The 17,732-nt window shown below is 37.8% G+C and overlaps 1 protein-coding gene and 1 long non-coding RNA gene across 2 annotated transcripts in view; both read left to right on the forward strand.

Moving 5' to 3' along the window:
• The window catches only part of LOC139732086 (uncharacterized), a 300,102-nt gene that overhangs the window by 156,168 nt on the left and 126,202 nt on the right, over positions 1 to 17,732 (forward strand). The window lies entirely within an intron of this gene.
• LOC139732093 (uncharacterized) lies at positions 13,566 to 16,756 on the forward strand. The gene is made up of 3 exons (XR_011711008.1): positions 13,566 to 13,605; positions 15,700 to 15,879; positions 16,688 to 16,756. It is a non-coding gene; the product is annotated as an uncharacterized lncRNA (long non-coding RNA).

Here is a 17,732-nt window from a genome sequence, read left to right on the forward strand (position 1 = left end):
ACCGCAAGTTAACGTATCACAACAGTTTCGTCCGCTTACGGATATTTACGGACAGCTACGGATGTTGCGGACAATTAACGTCCTTCGACGTTTTCCGTTTTCCACTCGCATGGGAACACAGAGACTCATGGAAAGGCACACTACTCCTGTTGCCAAGCTGCAGCGCCTTTACCTGAAGGAATGCTACAACACAGTCGGAGCGGTGGAGAGGCAGAACTACATGGTCAAATTATGAAATTTCTCCCACAATTAATGGTAATTTTATGTGGCACCCATATACCATGTATACTCATGACATCGGTTGACTCTTGGTGCTGAACTTTTTTTCTTGTACTCTTCGAATGTATATTTTTCGGAAAAAAGCAATATTTTGGGTAGGGGATGGGGTGACAGCATTTTATTAACTTTTCTGGCCGGGGAAGGTGTGGGACAGGGGCAACTATATGAAATTAGAACGAATTTAGTATTTCTCTATAGTCTTACCCATACACTTTACGCTCCATCGAATGTGTATTACATTTTTTTTTTAATACTACTACTACTAATAATAATAATAATAATAATAATAAAGGACATTTATATTGCGCAGCTACTATACTCTACTGCGCATTACAAAATGACATGCATACAAGAAATTCAAACAGAAAATACATTACTTCAAGAGATGATTTGATATTGTACTTGGGTTTGGGAGGGATGTTTGAAGGTTTTGATGTCTTTTTTTTTCTGTAAATTTTATAAGCACTGCTTTATCATAAATATCTCCTTAAACATAACCCAATAAGTCATGAATATCGCTGAACAACGACAGCGTAACCACAGTTTGTCTATTCCATGACTGCAAGTAATATTTTCTTACTCTAATGTTTAACTTTTCGATCTATATTGTATTTTATTTGTGGTATAGTGATGTTATATGTGGCCCTGCACCACAAAACACACAAAAAGTCGCCACACATGAAATTTTAGTTGGGAGCATGTTTTGAAAGAGCAGACTTTAAGCTTTAAAATGATGTATTACTCAAATCAAATGGACTCTCCTAACCAATCTAAATATTGGAAAGAATGCACAAACTCAGAAAAAGTGTGAACTGAGAAAAGAGACTCTGAAGTAGTGTGTCTATTCAAGCGCTTAGTCTTTATCAAGCCGTGCTGGTTGTGCGATGAATGGGACAAAAAACAGGATGGAAACCACCGGAGTAACAACAATGAGAGGACTATCAGATTAAACTGAAATTAATAATAATAATAATAATAACAATAATAATAATAATAATAATAATAATAATAATAATAATAATGATAATAATAATAATGATAATACTAATATTACTAATAATAATGATAATAATAATAATATTACTAATAATGATAACAATGATAATACTATTAATAATAATAATAATAATAATAATAACAATAATAATAATAATAATAATAATTATAATAGCAATAATGATAATAATAATAATAATAATGATAAGGTCTTATTTACCCAGGGTAGCCAAGTCAAATCGGCTCGGTTGACCCATTTCACCTATTTTCAGTCCTCACACAAAATCAGTGTGTGCGACTTTTTGTTCGTTTTGTGATGCACGGTCACATACATTCTTTACATTTATGACGTTTATTCATATTTGAGTTGCACAAACAAACTTCAAGTTCAAAATTTCATATATCTTTTATTTTTGTAAAGTAAATTAAAGGATTACGATTTTTCACAACTTGTACGTAATTCAATTTCAGTTTTCCCCAGTGTACAATGTAAGACAGTCCAAAATGTGATAACCTTGCTGTCATAATACACTGACTTAGCAGGGATCGTAAGAGAAAACCAAATTGCCATAATTATTCATAGCAATCTGTTACTATCCGTAACTATCCGAAAAATGCGCAACTCTCCGCAAGTGTTGAGAACTATTATGTGCCAATTCGTAAGAATATCCGCAAGTGGACGCAAGTATTCGCATCTGGTCGTATCTGTCCGTATCGCCCGCATTTTTTGCCCGCATGTTTTGTACAAATTTCTGGTGACGGCAAAGGATCCGCGGGGGTCCGCGGAAAATATGACTTTTTTGGACGTAACGCCCGACGCAGAGCATTATGTGACTGGGGCATAAGCTCGTATGGATTTTGATCTTGCGTTCAGTTGCGGATGTTTGAAAACATTTCAAACTAGCGAGCTAGAACGCAAAGCCTCTGCGTTAGTCTGCGTATTAACCTCGTATTAGCTCGTTTCATTGCGTAGTGCTGCGTTGGGCTGCGTTAGACTGCGTTCGGGCATTACGCAGCTGAACGCAAGCTCGAAACGCAAAGGTGTGAGCTAGGCTTATGCACGTACTATATGTATCCAGTCCTTCAGAAGATTTTTGTTTTTCTCCTTGTTTTTCAACAGATTCGGGATCTGGTGTTTAATTTTCGCAGAGACATTGGCGATTGTCAATCTCCTGACGATTCTCAATATCAATCATCGCTTGGAGGAGACTTTGCGCGCTGGGTGTGTGCCTTGCCAAATCTTACGAAGTTCACTCTGTGGTGCCGCTACTTGACCGATGATTTCCTCTCAGCAGCAGCCGCCTCAGCATCATCCTGTCAGGTATGTCATCTTTAATTATTGAACCAATTGCTTATGGTGTGTAACATTGCCCCTCTTTTGTCAAATGACTGACAATGTATTATTTGGTTTTCCTTTGTTTGTTTCTTTTGTAGTACAATATTACCCGGGAAATCTATAATATGCCAGTCCTAGATTCTATTATAAATTCATCTTTTGTTTATTGTTTCTGAACAATGTCTATTTAATCATTCTCGCCATTTCCAACTCGATTTTTTAATACCGATCATTTTCGTCAAATTTCCTTCAAAGTTAGTTTGATTTGTTTGATTTATTTTTCTTCCAACACAATTTCATACATAAATCAAAATTATTTTCAGTAATATCACATGAAATATCAGTAAGCAGATTACAAGTACATGATTCAAAGAAGGAAAATCGATGTGTAAATTAATTTCATTAACAAAATATAAATCGTTTTACCAATTTTCCAAATAATCATCTGAGAAATTATGCGGAAGAAGGACTGCCACTATAAGCAAAAGCTTGAGCACGTGGCAGCCCAAATATTCATGTCATATATTTCCTGTTGTGATTTCTTTGGTCATTTGATTTTTCACTTTTTCCACATCAAGGAGTAACAACACACACGTGTACTCCACCCAATCACAAAAAACAACAACATAGACACACACATAATCAATCACACCCTATTCAGAGTACATACGGAGACAAACATTATGTACTCTTACACAAGCAAAAACAGTGACCCATGATTTCGAAGCACATTTGATAAAAGACAATGATTATTCCCATGTGTAGAGTTCAAGCCCCTTCGATTGATTATAAATTTAGTATATTGAAAGACACTGTGCTTTTCTGCTGTTTTCCATGTATGAACAAAGATAAATGCGAGATTTTGACAGTTTCCAGGAAAAGAAAAACAGTGCAACTCGTTTATCATATAATGAACAACGCCAGTCTTAAATCTGTTGAATTCGTGAAATACTTAAGTCTAACCATCACTTCTGATTTGAAGAGGAGCTAACACATCAACAATACTGTCAATAAAGCCAATAACGTCCTTGCATTTTTAAGACGCAATTTTCTCTTAAAATCCGCTGATGTCAAAGCAACAGCTTACAAAACATTGGTTCGACCAATTGAAGAGTGTGCTTCCTCAAGTCTATTTTCCGAGAACCTAATCCACAAAGTGGATATGGTCCCTAGAAGAGCTGCGAGATTCACTCTGAATCGCCAAAATCTACCAAAATACCTCAAGTGTCATTATAATGCTGCAAAGGCTTGATTGGACCACTCTGGAACAGACTAACCATTATGTACAAAATGCACAATAATCTTACTCATCTTTCGGCAGAGGACTGTAATATCAAGCAGGTTACTCAGTTGACGAGAACCACCCAACCACATTCCTATTAGGTACCATACTCTAGAACTGAATCACATCGCCATTCGTTCTTTCCGATATAACAGTGAGGAGCTGGAATTCTCTGTCCTCGAAAATTGTTGCAGCGCCATCTGTGGGAGCATTCCGTAACCGACTAACGGTTGATCACAGTCACTGTGGCTGGTCTTTGTTCTTAATATTTGTTATTTGCATGTAAATATCTGTAAATTAACTGCATTACAATGCAAATAACACAGTTTGCAAGAATCTTCACATTATTGAAGGAGGCAGACTTAACCAAGAGAAGAAGAAGAAGAAGACATGATTAATCTGTATACTGTTTTCAATGGTTTGATCTTGTGTCTTAGGATTGGAATCGATGCACACGTACAATGATGATGATGAAAAGGATTTTTTTTTTTTTTTGGGGGGGGGGGGGTAACATCCATAGCAGCCCGCAGGCTGATATGACACTTTACATTTTACGTCGGTGTAAGAACATTGAAATATGATATAGAATGAAATAAAAAATTGCATAAAAAAAAACCCAACAATAATATCAGTGGTAAATATTGCACAATGAAATTGAACATCAAAAATAATGGCCATGTCATGTACCTCCACACGTGTATCTATTCCAAAGTATACACTTGATTACAAAGACATGCAAAAGATCGAACATATCAAATGAAACCAAGGCCAGTACGGAAATCAGATGCACAACACATTTTGCTCGTTGAACATAATGCACGTATATTGCCCATGAAAGCTGCAGGGCCTATTGTGAAGTTGGAGAGAAGAGAGATAGATAGAGAGAGAGAGAGATAGAGAGAGAAAGGGAAAGAGAGGGAGGGGAAGAGGGAGTGTTACGTCCAAAATCACTCTGAGAATGATCGCACAAAAGAAACAATCAACTAATGTTCAGGCGGTTTATTAACAGTGATATTGTGGTTACAGACTGGTAATCGGTTTTCACATCAGTACAATAATGATCAATAGAAACAAGTATAAAACGGTAGTGGAATCACTTACACGTATTACAGCTAACTCTCAAATCATGAGGTCCTTATAATTCCCTGGAAGTCCAGATATGATGTTCGATACACAGATGGATGATCCTTGACTCACCGATGAATAATCCGTGATGCACCGATGACTGATACCTCCGACGTAAATCCAGAGGCGCTGGTTACAATAATCCGCGTTATAAATCCACGGTATGGGTCCACAGCGAAACGTGTAGAATCTAACGTTATGACGACAGCGTCCAGTCGATGTGTTGAATGATAATTCACTTAATAATATCCAGCTAGGAGTCCAGCCCGTCACAGCTTCGCCGTAACAATGTCCGTTGACATTAAAATGGAGTATATCTCCAATGTAGGCAAATTAATTCTCTGCAGGCAAAATGTCTCCCAGGCCTTATCTCCACAAACATAACAGGTCAGCAGGTAACACAGGACTGACTATAACAAGTCGCTTCAGAGCCAGAAGTGACGTAACACTCAGAGCAGAGGTGTTGGGTACTCTGCCTACTGCAGAATTTCTCTGGCTTTTATATCCATTCACCCCCTTCTAGCACATTCTGTAACTCTCTCCAACCTGGGGCCACATACCTGAACATACTAGCAAGTTCTAGTTCCAGGAATACTGGATGACTCACTGCCTAATTACGGGGCAAAACATCATTGCCATAACTAACTACCAATCACATTGAGCTACAGGGGCAGTGCATGACTCAGCCAAATATGTAAGCACTTCCTAGAACATTCTGGATTGAGTGAAATACCTTTCTAAACTGAATGAGCTATATTGTATTTCCTGTTATATGCATGTACTGTAGCTACATTGTATACCACCTAGAAAATTCTCCACTGATCTGGTCAACCTGTGGACATACACATTAAAACAACCATACGACAGTACATCATATATGTACATTGTTCTACTAGTGTGTTGTGACAGGAGAGTGAGAGAGATAGGCCTGCAGACGATGGCCAAAAAGTGGCTTAAAAAAAGGCTCAACTGGCAACTATCGTATAACAAGCAAATTTTAACTTTTTTAAAAAGTATACATCCTGACAATATCCCACATGAAATTTACCCGAAAAAATCTAATCGGAACATGCTCAAATGACGTCATCAAAATGGCTTCTTAAGAACTGCAATTTTGCTAGAGCATCTAATTGTCACTTCGACATTTCTAATAATAAAAATGGAATATTTCGGAAAGGAAGTGATTCTAGCTACAGTAATACTATTTCTCATGTACCTCAGGTCATCAGCCATCAAGTATTGTCATTTTCAGTTGAGCTGGTGAGTTGTACGCATACCAATAGCGTTTCTATAGCAACAGTACACTGACGTAGTAGAAATAAACACAAATGTTCATAATAATTTTTCATAATTTTCATTTGATTTGTTAAAATATAATAAGAATGTCTAAATATTTGTTCTTTGATGTTTCTTGTTGGTTTCAGCGAAGTGCCAAACCAACTTCCGTCTTAATCATGTGTTAATATGGGGGAAATGTAGTCATTTCCATGGTAACGCTTTCATGAAAAAAACCCTAAATGATATGATGTAATTTTTTCTACGCAAATAGTTATAAATTAAGCTTAATAACTTTCAAATAAGTAGGTGCCCAGTAAAAGTATCCAGTCACTAGATGACTCAACTCATTGTAAGGCTAACCATGGTCACCAAAATTATTTCCATGGCAACGAGAAAGAGCTTCGGAAACAGGTTTAGGCAATGGAATGAGAGTGCAATTTCAACATATCTGTCAAGTGTAATTTTGCTTGTGTATTCTATTTATCAAAATATATTAATGTGGATGTCACCCTTGAGGTAAAGAACTATGTGACAATCTGTATTGATTACATTGCATTTCTTGGAAACAAACGTGCCCTTGCTATAAGGCACGACAGCATGTACGTTTGAAACAATTATATATTCGCGTTATAAGCTAATATATGTTTTCTATATTGCCAAGAGGATGATAAAGGGCATTTTGGGGGCACACGGCACCGGGTCGCTATTCAATAAGCACCCTCTTTATCATGTAGATCTTGTAAGGTAAATCTTCTTCTATCATTTCGATGACTTTTCATTGATGTGAGAGTGTATTTGCTGCATTGCCGGACCTACTTTCAAAACCATTCACGTTAGAACAACTGTATTTGCGTTGCTAATATCCGTATTTTGTAATAAAGGCCGTTAGCGTAGGTGTAAATTTAGACACATCCCCAAAGATTACTTTTGAATGTTCACCTTTTTGACAATGTAGTTATTGTAGAGCAATGCTTCCTCTAGTAATTGGTTGCATTTTTGAATACAAGAGTGCCTTTGCTATACGGCACGATGGAATTTCGAAAACATGTACGTTTCGAACATATTATATTTGCGTTATATGATATTATAATGTTTTCTATATTGCGGTGAGGGTGGAGTATTTTTGGCACATCCCACAGGGTTGCCGTTTAATGCGCACCCTCTTCACTGTATAGATCTTGTAAATTTAAGTCTCTTCTATCATTTCCATTACTTCCCATCGATGAAAATTGTATTTGCTGTATTGCCGGGACTACTATTACAACCATTCACGCTAGAACAATTATGGTATTTGCGTTGCTAATATATGTGTTCTGTAACAAGAGGGCGTAAGCTCAGGTGTGAATTTGGACACTTCCCAAGGGATTAATTTTGAATGTTCACCCTTTTGACAATATAGTTATTGTAGAGCAATGTCTCTTCTATTAAGTTGTATTTCTTGGAAACAAAAGTGCTTGCTGTACGGCACGATGGCATTTTGAAGACATACACGTTTGGAACATAATATTCGCATTATATGATTTTATATGTCTTATATATTGCCGTGAGGGTGGAATATTTTTTTGGCACATACCACAGGGTTGCCATTTAATGTGCACCCTCTTCACTGCATAGATCTTGTAAAGTTAAACCTCTTCTATCATTTCCATGACTTTGCATTGTTAAAGTTTTGCTATATTGCCGGAACTGCTTTTAAAACCATCCACGCTAGAACAACGGTGTTTGCGTTGCTAATATCTATATTTTGTCTTAAAGGTAGGGGATACCTTTTACAGACCTCCCAAAATGCAGCAAAACATTAAATATGAACCTCAGGGGACTTGCTTAGGCCACTGCTTAGAAATTTGGAAGTCAACAGTTATCTAAAATTTGAATAATGCACAAAACTCAACTACTCAGTAGTTCTGTGTGTCAGCCACACTTAAGCCTTTTTGTTGCATTCTTCTGTATTTGTGATCTATAAACACAAATCTAAAAGTACAAGAGCTGATGTAATAACATATAGAGTGTGTGGTAAGACTGTATATAGAAATGTTTGTGAGTGTTGATGAACTTTGTTAACAAAATATACATGATGGACACACATGCAATACATGGGTCTGCAAAGGTAGCCTAGTAATGTACTGGAATTTACGGTGAGCCCCGAAAACAATTCAATTCAAAATCTAACCGTCAAAAAACTGTACTAAATGTTACCTTCCACTTTCAATACTTTGTGGGAGTTTCTAAAATGATATTCTCTTCAACATACCACTGTATTTATACAACTCTTCATTGAAGGCGTGCAAATGAGATTCCCTACCTTTAAGGGGGCTTGAGCGTAGGTGTACCTTTGGACAATTCCCATGGGGTTGTCTTTTAATATTCACCCTCTTCACGAAATGGATATTGTAGAGCAATATCTCCTCTTTTAGCTACAACGTATTTTTGAAAACAAAAGTGCCCTTGATTTACGGCACGATCGAAGTTTGAAAACACGTACGTTTGGAACATTTAGTGTATTCGCGTTAATCATATTCAATGTTTTCTATATTGCCATGAGGGTGGTGTACTTTGGGGGCACATCCCACAGGATTGGCATTTAATGTGCATCCTCCCACTAAATAGATATTTTGAAGCAATGCTTCTCCTATAATTTCCACGACATTCATTGATATAAAAGTGCGTAGCTGTATCGCTGCAACTACTTCTAAAACCATGCACGAAAGAACGTCGGTATTTGCTTTCATAGTATCCGTGTGATGTAATTACGGGTCTTGAGCGGCGGTGTAATTTTGGACATTTCCCAAGGGATTGCTTTTGCATGTTCACCCTTTTGACAATGTAGTTAATGTAGAGCATTTTTCTTATTGTAATTATATTGCATTTCTTATAAACAAAAGGGCAATTGCTGTACAACCGTAACGAGCGGGACAATGTGAAGGCATTGAAAATTGAATCATATTTGTGCTATATGCTATAGTGCATGTTACTTATATTGCCCTGGGGTTCGATGATTTTGAACACATCCCATTCGGTCGCCGTTGAATGTGCACCCCTTTGACCATTATGATGATTGTAAAGCAGTGTCTCTACCATTTAAAAATCTTGAAAAGTAAAGTGTCTTTATTTACCACTCGGCAAAACGACTTTACATGCATGTACAAGTGAGTTTGTTTTGGCATATAATTCATGTTTTGTTAATCTGTTTCGGGACCACGACGGTCAGGGTAGGGGTAATCTGGGCACTTCCCAAGGGCTTGACGAAATAGCTATTGTAAAGCAACGTCTCCTATATCACTTTAATTGCATTTTACGAAAATAAAGGCGTATGTGCTACACAGGCGGGAGAGCTTTTCAGAGGTATGTAACCATGGAACATTTTTCTCGGTTATATACTGCATGTTTTTCAGCGCCTTTAGGATGCATGGAATTACTTTGAGCACTTCTCCCAAGGTGGTCTCTGCAAGTGAACCCTTTGGACTGCATATATATTGTAGATCAATGTTGTTATTTTATCTCTACCCCGGCAGTTTTTATAGAAAAAAAAAAGTGTCTTGATATGGCAGGAATCCAATTCAATCCAATTCAATTTAATTTTTATTTCATTTTTAACATGAACAGATAGACATCACTTTCTTTGTAACAGAAAATGAGGTGCGTAAAACTATGTCGAATGAAAAGAATTTACAATGATTATAGCACCATACGATAATTATACATAAACATAAAACTCAAGTGATAGTCATAAAACTCAAGGAACGGCTTTTTTTTTAGACATGCACTTTTGGAACGACTGTAATTGCGTTGATATTTGCGTTACAAAGGGTCATGTATAGAGGCAGTTAATGCGGGTACTTCCCATACGCTCCCTTCGAATGATAACCACTTTAACTATGTCTGTGTAAGTCAAAATTGCAGAGCAATATATCGTCTGTTGACTCTATTGAATTTCGTTAAACAGAAGTTTCTTTGCTAGAGGACCAGAAGGACTGTTTAAAGGCATGTACCCATAGAACATAATTATGTATTTTTGCAAACATAGGTTTCAACATTTTTGGTGTTCCAATCTGAAACCTAGAAGCATTGTTTTCATGGAAACACTGTATTTTTATCATTATGGGAGCTAATTTGCATACTATGCAAATGAGGCCCAGATTATGTACTTGGAAATGTTTGCATCGCACTAACTGACATCGTAAACATAGATTTCAACACTTTCGGTGTTCCGGTCTCAATCCTAGAAGCATTGTTTTCATGGAAACACTGTATTTTTATCATTAGGCCTATGGGAGCTAATTTGCATGTAATGCAAATGAGGCCGTGACTATGTACATGGTGAATGTTTGAATCGCACTAACTGACATTGTAAACATAGGTTTCAACACTTTCGGTGTTCCAATCTAAAACCTAGAAGTATAGTTTTCATGGAAACACTGTATTTTTATCATAATGGGAGCTAATTTGCATATTATGGAAATTTAGCCACTTTGCCCCACTGGATTTCTTGGGACTTTGAGTAAGGTGTTTAGGAGCCCATAACAAGTAGCACTGCAGTGGAATTTCCTACTGCAATTAGTAGTGGGTGAAACCCTATTTTGACTGGACTAATGTGATCTATGACAAAATGTGTATCCAGTTTCTGTTAACAGTGCTTCATTTCTGTCAGAAGTACAGTATTTGTTGTAGTAGTCCATCGAGTATAATGAGCTTGCTTTGATATCGTACAGAAGTCCATGCAAGACCCGTTTCACCAACATTGATTTCAGTGAGATCAGTGTCAATTAGTGTTTTCAGTTTCACTTAGCAAGTCCTCGTGACTGAAACATACCAATCAGAAAGGTGAGATAGCGATACTAAAACCAGTGAAGTGAAACTGAAACCAATGAGAAGTTTGGTGAAACACCCTACAGGACTGGAAGAAAGGAACAGCCATGAACTAACCATTTTTATTGGGAGTGGGGGCTGAGGTGGAGGAGGGTCTCATCTTATGAGAAATTGACTTAATCTATGTTCTATGCCTAATTGGCTTGAACAAAATGTCAGCTTGTCTTATGATTGTGCCAAATGCAAAACGAAAAACAACAAAAAATCCAGCTACTGAGATGGAATATACATAATACACCACTAATAATGAAAATTGTGATATCTGGACAGCGGTGTTATAATGGCTACAGGCAAGTTTGAGTGTAACCATGGTAGCTATGGTCTCTCACAGGTTAGATCTCAACTCCAGTTAATTAAATTTACATACTTATATAAATAAAAAAAAATAAATGGTGTTTATCGTTGAGAGGGTGTTGCATTTTTTGTTTGAGAAAAAAAAATTGTTTTCAGCATAAAGTTGCCATACAAATGACCTAATTTGGGCTCAGATTTTTTGAAAAAGAGGTCAAAAATGGACCCAATTTTGCTTGAAGAAAGGCAGGAAATAAGAAATACATACACTGGCAACTTATCTCATGATTAATGTCAGTTGTATAATGAACACTTGAGATATCCTAAAATTCTCATTCATTTTTTCTGGTTTTGGGGTGGCCATATTGATGACGTCATTTGGGCATGTTCCGACGCAGAAATTCTGGGTAAATCTTACTGGTAAGTTTGTTAAGACATATACTTTCAAAAAATTACAAAATTTGTTTGTTATACGATAGTTGCCAGTTGACCCCCAAATTCAGCCTCAGTCCGCTGGCCTCAGAGGAGGACGTTTCCCAGCGTGTTTCAGAGAGGGATAGAGAGAGGTTTAAGAAATTGCAAAAAGGAGATTTAATCAGGATGTTGAAAATCATATTAGGAACTGAAACAAACAAGCTTTAGCTTGATTTCAATTCAAAGCTTATAACTCTTAGAAATTTTCACACTGATTGGTATATAATTACCGAAAGACATGGTTCATAGTATGATATTCAGTCTTCGCATTGTGTTATATTGAAAATTATATCACATTACGGTATCCTATGTAAATTGATAATCAAGTACAATTCTTTTAGTACTCAACCATGACAACCTGCAACTTATCAATCTGCAAACATATCCAAAGCTGACAAATTTCTCTGAATAATATACCTTTGGTGTGAATTATATACTGTTTATGAGTAACACAAAACAATAAAAAAACCTGTACAACATAATTACCACTTGAAAACTTTAAACCACCAATCTCAAGCTGAGTTTATGATCCTTGTCAAATTAGTCATTGCGCTGTTCCTGTAACATTCAGTCCTGCACTTGACTTTGTTGTTCTGGGTCAGCGGGAACCAGACTTGAACTCTCGCATAGAGTAAAGCAGCGAACCTCAGACACAACTATCTCTTCTATCACAGAGTGAAGTAATGTAGCAGATCACACATGCCTTCTCATATGATCCATACCAAGATTATACGGAGCGCTCTTTTTGAACCATTTCGGTGGCGTTACTTTGTTTATTAGTTATGAATGAGTACCACACCGGTACACAATGCTCTATGACTTGTCTGATGTATCTAGGCTATTGAAGATGGTAAGTATAGGTCTCCAGATTGTGCTCTGTCTCGTTTCATGACGCGGTCAATAGAGCTTCCTCGCAGCAGCTCTCTTGACAGTGTGATAAACATGCGAATCCTAACGAAGATTGATTTGAATAGTAACACCAAGAAGCTTAATCTCGTTCATTTCTCCCAAATATTGTTAAGATTGAGCTGGAGGGGTGAGAGCGGTGTTTTGGTGAACGCGACACGCATCATTTAACATGTCAAAGGATTGAGTTTCATCTCCGCTTCGGCACACCACCTACTGAGTTCCTTGAGTATGTTCGGGACTGCCCTTGCAGAGTTGCTTTTTCCTATTCTCAGCAATGGTCATGTCATCTACGTATTTCCAGTGTTCTACAAGAGGTGTCTCCTGGAGTGCATAGTTGATCATTGCGAGGACTTCATGTATAAGACATGTTTCAAGCTTCCATCTTTGTCTTGGTGAATGTTGGTTTCTTCGATGATAACCTATATGAAGAGCTTGCTTCCAAAAGGCGCTAAATCCATTGAAAATGATAGATTTATATCTTTTGAAGCAAGCTCTTCATTTGTTAAGCTATTCATTCTTGTCATTTTGACATGGTCATATGTTATCACTTGTTTCTATTAATACTTTGATTCGTCCCCCTCTGCAGATTCAAGATCTGCACTTGATTTTTGACAGCATTCAGGACGATTCCCTCTATCAATTCTCGATGGGAGATGACTTGGCCAAATGGGTGTTTGCTATGCCACGTCTTTCGAAGTTCAGTCTTGAGTGTCCCTACATGTCCGCTACTTTCCTCTCAACAGCCGTCACCTCTGCATCATCATGCCAGGTATGTATTCTTTTACTGTGCGTTATGTAATGTGTCATTTGCTGTTGGAAGCGCAGTAGGCTTCCAACATGTAGACTACAACGGTAACTAAAACTTTACTTAATTTGTGGACAGTAACAGCCTAACTTGATAACCGTTTGAGGCATGCTAATGAAACTTGACATGATATGTGTATAAGTGGACGAAGTTGTGCCTGTCAATTTTTGCTCAAGGTTAAAGGTCAAAGGTCAAATCCTTAGAATTCAGCTTTCCCCCAGTATCTATACAATGCCTGAATATATTTTCTTAAACTTAGTGTTTACATGTATTACCAGGGATCATGAGGTTAAAGGTGGAAATTCAAGTGAATATATATAGATATTTTTTCTCCATACTTCAGAAATGGCTCAAGGTATCCTCATGAAACTTGGTACAATATGCATACAGACCGATTCGGGTTCGTTGAGGGCAGCAGACAAGTTGCGGTTACACGGCCCAGCCATTAGGTCTCGCTGCGGTGTCCACGCCTACCCCCCAGCCACCCCCCCCCCCCCTCCGCCCAACCCCAAGGCAGCAGACACAGCTGAGCAGATAACACTGCACACGCGCGCTGCATTGCGACTGTCCGTGCGGGTGCACCGGGGGGGGGGGGGGGGGGGGAAGGGGGGGGGGGGGTAGGCGTGAACACCGCAGTACTGGCGCTGCCCATGCCGATAGAGGGCCACAATACACAAATCGCTACTTTAATCGGTCTATATGTTATTACCTGTCAATGATTTTCTGGGGAATTTTGATGTCATGAAGTCAGAAAGTCAGGTATCGAAGATTAAAATGCTGAAACGTATTCCCAACAAGATGATCTCAAAACCAATTTTGCCATCCAACGAAATTGTAATGTCAGTTCAATGTACCAAGTGGCCCGCATTTATACAAGCTTTTTTTTTCAACGTAGCTCCTTCTTTTCCATTAACGCAATTATCATACCCCCACCCACACATAGTGTGTAGGGGGTATAAAGGAATCACTCTGAGGTCGGGTGGCCGGTCGGTCGATCGGTCGGTCGGTCGGGCGGTCAGTCCGTTGAAAATCTTGTGGGTCGAACTCCTCTCTCATTTTTTGAGCAATTGAACCCCAATTTGGCATGTGTGACCGCTTTGAAAGGTAGATGTGCAAGGCACATTTTTCGTTAGTATCGCATAATGCGTTGTCATGGCAACGGCATATTTTCCTAAAAACTTAATGATGGATTATGGCTGGAGCTGCAGCTGCAATAAAGTGCTAAGCCACAAATTTGAAATGTGACTTGAAAAATCCTCTTGAATCCACCAAAATATCAATGTAGTAAATTTCTCCAAGACACTGTTTTAATCTTGAGTATGTAAAGGTTGATATACGAAAAAATTGGCCTTCTCGAGTCATTAATCTGATTTATGGATTTTTTCAAACTTTCAAAAGCGATTATCTCAAAATGAACATTGTGTGGGTTAGCACTATAATGCACCGACCCCTTCAATTATTAGTTCCATAATAGTATGCATTTTCGTAATACATTGACCGTTTTGTATTTGTGTAACAACAAACATATGAAGAGTTTGTTCGCAAAAACCGATAAGTCCGTATTTTGCCATATGGAGACATTTGAGATTAAAGGTCAAGAAAAATAAAGAGAATAATAAGAAAATTTTTGCTTCTTTTGACCATAACTTCAAAAATGTACCTTTATATGTAGTGACCAATATATAATTTAAAGTGCATTATTTTGTATTTTATGTCAGAGACCGTACTTCAAAATCTTTAAAAATGGACTTATCGGTTTTTGCGAACAAACTCTTCATATATATGTTGTTATTTTTTTAATAAAATTTAATTTCATTGAAAAAAAGATGAAACAAAAATGAGAACTAGGTCAAGGACAGTAAACTCTCAAAACATTTATGACAGTCTTGTCATGTCCTTTCATTTCATTTTTTTTTTTCTTGTTGCCGGTCAATTACCGTCTAAAATTGCCAAGATGTTATCTAGACCTATTTAGAGAACCACGCGATATTGCGGAGGCATACCAGTCGCCACAGCGTCGTTTGTAGTTTCTTGTTTTTGTTTTTATTTCTTTTACAGATCAGCGAATTTTCCGTGAAACCTTCCGAACTGGACACCAGCTTAGTCTCAGAGTCAGGAGCAGCAAACTTAGCTGAATGTCTGTGTCGTCTGCCCAATCTTACATATGCCTATCTTAACAGGGTGACACTGCCAAGGACATTCTTCACGACAATTTCCTCACAGGCTTCTCGCTGTAAAGTAAGAATCAGTTATTTTAATCTGCTCACTTTTCGTTCAATGTGAGGGAGGGGAGGGAAGGGGAGGGGAGGGGAGGGGAGGGGAGGGGAGGGGAGGGGAGTATATCACAACTGTCTTGGAGGTGGTATTACAATCTATTGCAGAAAGTGAAGCCGTTGAGGGGGCAATGATGTTTTCAGATAAAATTTTGTCTGGCACAGTGATATTAATCAGACAGGAAAATTCAAAATAAAAAACATCACAATTATTTGAAGCATCATCATTATAAATCACTTTAATTTCTAGCATTGCCCATCCGACAATAATTACGTTCAGATGACAAACCCTAAACTAGAGGTTAACTTCGACGTGCGTCCACACTACGAGGTTAAATACCTGCCCCTTTGAGTGCGTTGATTTTTGTGTCCAGACAGCCGGCATGCCCGGGAGTCGTGGTTAGAGCGCTATCCATAAGATTTCTCGTGGCTCTTAACATCGAGCTAACCTCGAGGTTAGCTAACTACGAGTACGTCTTCACGTTCACTTACTACAAGCTTAACATCGAGGTTTCCTATCCTCGAGGTTAAGGATTGTCGTCTGAACGTAACTAATGTAGCCGTACTTTGAACCAGGTCTTTTGACAGGAAAACTGTTAAAATGACAAATGATATTTTCTGCAGTGGAGGTGGTTGTGCCATTCCTTATTAACAAGGAAACCCAACCAATATGATACAAGCTATGTTGCTATGAATCCATTTCTTTCAGAGAAATAACAATCGGTTAATAGTGATAACGATGTGTCCTTTTGATTATCTTCATCATGTTACAGGTGGAGTGCATCACCATCAATGACAAGCCATTAAGATCTTTCCCGAGAGATAATCAAGGAGTCATACAGGTATATATTTTGTTATTAGCTTTTCCCTTTTTCTCATTCTTTTGTTCTCTCAATTATGGAATTATTAATAATATATTATATGTGATATTCATGAAGTGTAGTTATTGATAGCCTAGCATTACCTTAGTGGAACATCCGGGTGAAAGCAGAGAAAAAGTCACAAGAAGAACAGCGAAGAGATTTACTGTGGGAAATTCTTTCAAGAGTATGATGTCTTATCTTAATCCAGTTCAATCTTATTCAGCAGTACGTAATAGTGAACATTGAGGAGAAACGAGAGGGAATTAATCCGCTGCGAAGAATGTAAAAACAAGTTAAAGGACATCAGCAATGTGCTTTACACCATGTCTTATACGATAGGGTCTTTTAGTAGTATCACATATTGATACATAGATTTTTAATTTCGAGGTTATGTCGGTAATTTTAGCAACAAACAAACAACAACAAACAAACAACAACAACAAACAAACCAAGCAAAAACAAAACAAACAAAAACCAACTAAACTGAAAGAAATGCTTTCAATTCCAACATGATAAGTAATTTGATATGAGGTGAAAGAAAAATATTGCGCTTTAGGGGGTTGAGGTGTGATAAATGTCTCAAAAGTAGGCCTAATGCTTGATGATTTGTTTTTAACCACACATCTCTGTTTTCCGGTAAGACGTAGGCATGGTAGGCTGTCGTAAAGCATTGATACCATAGCGCCTTACATGTCGTCGCGCAAACAATTCACCCTTCGCGAGCTTGCGGCGTACGTTGCTGCCTGGACATGGTGAAGATGAAGTTAGTCATCTAATATTTGAGGTGCTGTCAGATTCCCGCAAACGATGATACTAACTTTAATTTTAGAATTTGTTGGAAGCATACGTCGTCAAGGATCAATTGTTTCGAGCGACAATTATGCAACATCGCATATTCGAGTAAAATGCAGTACATAAGTGCTCTGGCGATAAACTTGTTCGGATGTTGCCACAA

This window comes from Diadema antillarum, unplaced genomic scaffold (assembly GCF_040938485.1).
Source record: "Diadema antillarum isolate AM-2024a unplaced genomic scaffold, OU_Dant_1.0 seq00000399_RagTag, whole genome shotgun sequence".
NCBI lineage: Eukaryota > Metazoa > Echinodermata > Echinoidea > Diadematoida > Diadematidae > Diadema > Diadema antillarum.